This window comes from Phodopus roborovskii, unplaced genomic scaffold (assembly GCF_943737965.1).
Source record: "Phodopus roborovskii unplaced genomic scaffold, PHOROB, whole genome shotgun sequence".
NCBI classification, from domain to species: domain Eukaryota; kingdom Metazoa; phylum Chordata; class Mammalia; order Rodentia; family Cricetidae; genus Phodopus; species Phodopus roborovskii.
The window spans coordinates 5,898,344-5,903,313 of NW_026126588.1; positions in this window are offsets into that span (position 1 = coordinate 5,898,344).

Genomic DNA, 4,970 nt, shown 5'->3' on the forward strand with positions numbered 1-4,970 from the left:
TGTCAATGTCTTGCCTCTTTAGACAACACACGACTAAAACATACCCAAAAGATCCTTTGGCACAGGAGCATCACAAAGGTGTAGGGGGTACTTTACTGTTGAGGGCTTCAGTAGAACAGTTCTTAAGCCAAGGTTCCTTTCTCCTCACGACTCTATCCCGTCTCCCTCCCCTCCCCTCTCCCCTCCCCTCCCTTCTCTTTTCTCTTCTCCTCTATTCCCCCATCCCCTCTCTCTTCTCTTTTTTCTTCTCTCCTCTTCCAGCTTTTCTTTCTCATGCTCTTCCACTCTTCCTCCTCCTCCTGTGGAATTTTCTTAGTGCCAGGTTATGGTGGCAAAGACCCCTTAGACAAGCCTGTCACTATGTTGTTAGTTTTAGTATAAACAGGGAAGGAGACGGTGGTGTGAAGTGGTAAGACTATTTTCCCATGCCTTGGGTTCTCTGTGCACCTAGAATCACTGTGACAACTGCAGACTGACTGGTAATGATAAATGCAGTGATATTTTGTCTTCAACAGGACCTTTCTTCTGAATTCTCTTGCCATCCTACCAAAGGGCCAAGCTAACAAACCAGGGTGCATCCCTAGCATGGGAGGTGAGCATGCAGCAGGGCAGTCTCTAAGTATGCTTTGTGTTTATGGCATTCCTTTGGTTATAATTAGAAATAAGTCCTCTTGACTCTTGTCTTGGTAAGGCATATTCTTGGGTTACTGAAATTTTTGTTCCATAAAACAATAGGGTATTTCTGAAAAGGCTTATGACCTGGCCTGGGAATACTTAAGGGGGCTGAGCAGGGATCGCCTCTCTTCCTGGCTCCCTCTGCCCCGTCCCTTCTCGTTTTCCACTCCTAGGACATCTTGCAGGGGTGGAGGCAGGAGGATTACTGTGATGTCATTCTCAAGTACATAACAGGTTTGAGGCTAACTTGTGCTACCTGAGATCTTGCCTGAACTCGTTCCCGAAGTGAAGTGGTTCATGTTAGAGGAAGGCAAGGCTTACAGCTCTGCACCCTCTGGGAACAGAACAAGACAAGTTCCTGGGTTCTAAAGAAACTTCGAGGAAGAGACTGGGCTCTTGGTGTGCAAGTGTGAAGCGTCTGTATATTTAAACTGGGGTTTTCTGTTCTTGACAAGGTTGCTCATTCCTGGAATGGCAGTGCCTGAGGAAGCATGCACTTAATTCCCGTCTTCTTGTCGCTGGGCACATTGAAGGAAGCCTCCCACACTGCAGAGCTGATGGAGGAGGGGGTGATGTGTGGAAAGCACGAAGGCCCCTCTGTCAAAGCTGTTCTGTGCTTCTAAACATGTCTTCCCCACCAACTACAAATCTATATATGACATGCTAAAGCATCCACAAGGGACAAGGACACAAAGTGGGTTACAACAACAGCATGTCAGTGGTCCCTCCATCTCCATACTGCTGGGTCATACTTACCATCGGGGAGGGAGCCCGGCTTATCTCAGCAAAGGTGGCCTATGATGCAACGTGCTGGATTCTAAAGGAGGGCTCTGAAGAATAGTCTCCAGTGGTTGGACAGACTCTTAAGTACCTCACAGCGGCCTCTCTGTATAGAAGGGAGCCTTCTGCCAGTATATTCTCCTTTCTCAAAGTCAAAGTGATTAGATGGTCAAGCCTGGCTTGGACTTGGATGTGACTTCTTTGACAGCAAGCCAAGTGAAAACCATAGGGCTTTGAATCAGACAGGATGCCTGTTTTAAGAGGAGCTGGAAGCCTAGAACTGTGAGTCATGGCTCTGCTAGCCTGGGTCAACTCTGTTAGCTTCCAGAACTCATGTTGTCTTCCAGAGCGTGGGGTCTCTGAGAGGCTCTGATTCCACCTTTGGACACAAGAGGCTGCTGAACCCTGAGCGGGGGAGAGGAAATATCATATTCCAAGCCTCGTGCTACTCCTTTTCCTTGCTTTTCATAAACACATTCAACATTCAAATCAGCTGTCACCTGACAGAGAGCAATGCTGAAGCAAACCTACAGGCAGCTGCCCCTGAAGTAAAGCAGGGGATAAAGGCGGAGGGACATGGACAGGTGCCCAAGCCATCCTATCTAGAGGCCAGTATTGTTGGTGTTCTGTTACAGATGGGAAACTGAGAAGGGTGGGCTCCACTGGAATCCCAGCTTTTGGGAGGCAGACACGGAGCTGCTGTGAGTTCAAGGCCACTTTGGTTTACGTGGTGAGTTCTAGATGGGCCAAAGCTAAAGAGTAATACCCCATCACACACCCGTCACACACAAATAAAAACCAAGCAACAAGCAAAATCACAAAAACAACAGCAAAATCCCCAACTAAAACCCCAACCAAAACACAAATGGAAAAGTCAGGCTCACTCTGTGGGTGAGTAGCTCTCTCTCCTTTGTGTGTGCGAGAATGTGTGCGCTGTTTATGTGTGGGTGTGTGTCTGCACACATGTGTGTGGCGTGCTCCAGATGCTCAGGAGGGGATGCCTGGGGTCCTGCTCTACCACTCTTTGCCTTACTTCTTTGAGAAATGGTCTCTCACTGACCTAAGCTACACTCAAGCCAGCAAGCCCCAGTGAGCCTCCCTTGTCTGCCACCCACGGATTATAGGTGGGTATGGCTCGCTCTATATCTCGGGAATTTGAAGTCAAGTCCTTATGCTTGTACAATAAGGACTCTTACCAGTTAGGCATCTCCCCAGCCTATCCACACATGGTTAACAGAAATAAAAAGAAATATCTTCATTTGATGGGAAAGCATGAACCAACTAGGAAAAAGTAATCTTTCCAGTGGGGTGCTGATGACGGGCTATAGCATCCTTTTCATGTAACAGAGATGGTCTAGTTAGTTACAGTCCAGATCCTCATATCCCTTTAAATGCATAAGATGGGGTAGATACAGTGCCGACTTTCCTTCTGCAGTGCAGATACTGTAGCATCATGAACTGTCACTTGCTTAAGGTCAATATAATGAACTCAAGATGGAGTCTCATGTGGCTAATGGGTGCAAGAATGCCAATGTGCACAGAGCTTGGAAAAGAATAAGTATTTTTCCACGAGAACCCCGAGCACAGGGAGAGAGGGAGCAACTCATGCAGGTGTGTCTGGCTTGAAAGTACTCAAGTCGGGTGCACTCATTCTGTGACAGGATGGTGATATCACTAACCAAGAAAGGCCCATGGATGCTAAAAGAACCACTCTGGCATTCCTGGGCATTTTCTTGAAGAAGAAGAACTCTAACCTTCTCTCCTGTAGCTCAAAATGTACACTTTGGCATCTTGAAAGATGTCAAGGGACTACACAGACTAGGTTGATTTGTGTGAGCCTCAGTGGAGACATTTTTAATATTCTGCTCACGTCCTATGGTCATCCAGCTCAAGGAGATACTGTTCTGAAGAACCGTTGTCACTTGAAAGAACACGTTACTTGGCCCTCCTTGGGAAATCACTTAACATTCTTTAGAATTTGGTTTCCTCATTTGTAAGTATTAGACAAGTGAGTCTCCCTCCTCAGATTACTGTATTGATTCAAAATAGTGAAGCATTTATAATAGTACTGGGGGAATAATAATTGCTAACTTCTTTTATTAGCATGCCTGTGAATACATGAACATATATGCCCATGCACAAGTAAACACACAGCCATGGCCTCTGGCATGAGTTTGAATGAAGATATCCTCATGGGAACAAGCTAAGTGACTTCTAAATAAAACAATGAAGCATTTGATTTTGTCTGTGTAACAGTAGGGTTATGAGCCAGTAAAACCCACTGAGGCTTATGGAATGAGCCTTAGTGTCCCCAGATCATAATGCATAGTTCAATGGGGGCTACCATAGGGCTGCCATGGGGCTGCCATGGGGCTACCATGGGGCTCCATTCATCCTGTGTTTTTTCCAAGCCTGCCTTCCTTTCTGCCTCCTCCTTCCCTGACTGGTCTCCCGCCCCCACACACTTTCTGTGCTGTTCACTTCCACTAATACTGGACTGTATGGTTTGTTCGGCTTGGTCTTTTTCTCTATGTTTTCTTTCCCAGATAAGGTTGTGACTCTTTAGGAACAGGCTGACTTTATTTTTGATAAGCACTTTGTAACTTTTTTCTTCTGCACACCGATAGGGCAACCCAGTGTCTTCTACATAGAGCATGATCAGTAAATATGTTAAGTTCAATAAAGTCCTTCGATTACACAACCACTTGAGAGCGTGTTGTTTTTTTCCACAACACAAATGACCCAGTACTTAAGGAGTGACCCACATGGAACTGACCCATTTCTGCAAATGTCGCAGCCTTGACCTGCATTGCTGTAAGTTATGTAACGCAGCTGCAACTCACTTATTTCTCTTTGCATCACCCCTCCCCCATGACTTCTAAGCATGGCATTACAGCAGCTGGGGAAAGGAGGCTTCTAAACAGGCGCCACCAGAATTAGGGTATGTGGGACTCTAGTGGCGAGGACACCAATCCAGACTGACTGGTCGGTGGGAAGCTGGGTCATGTGAAACTTTTCTGCATGTGGAGATGGTGCCTTTCTGGCTCTGCATTACATTGGCATGGGGAGGTTGGGAAAGAACTTCTCATCCTATTCCTTAGAAATAAAAGAAGAAGTAAGTAGGGCTCAAAGACAGCTCAGTGTGTGAAGGCAATTGCCATCAAGCCTGATGACCTGGCTCATCACACACCACACCCACACACACACATACACACACACACACACACACACACACACACACACACACAGATAAATAAACTAAAAAAGAAAGAACCATAAATCTCTCTGGCGCCAAGGTAGAGACTAGCTCATAATTTTCTGGTCACTTTCTCGGTCAGCTTTCTCCAAATTCATAGGTACAGGTAATGTACAATAATAGCCTTTTAAGACCGTAAACAATAGTGGCAAAGCCTTGCATGTTGTCACCCTTGTTCTGATCACACCAGGGAAGATGTAACACAGACTGTCACGTGACCATCTGAGATAAAGCTGAAGAACCGAAGGACAAACAAGTG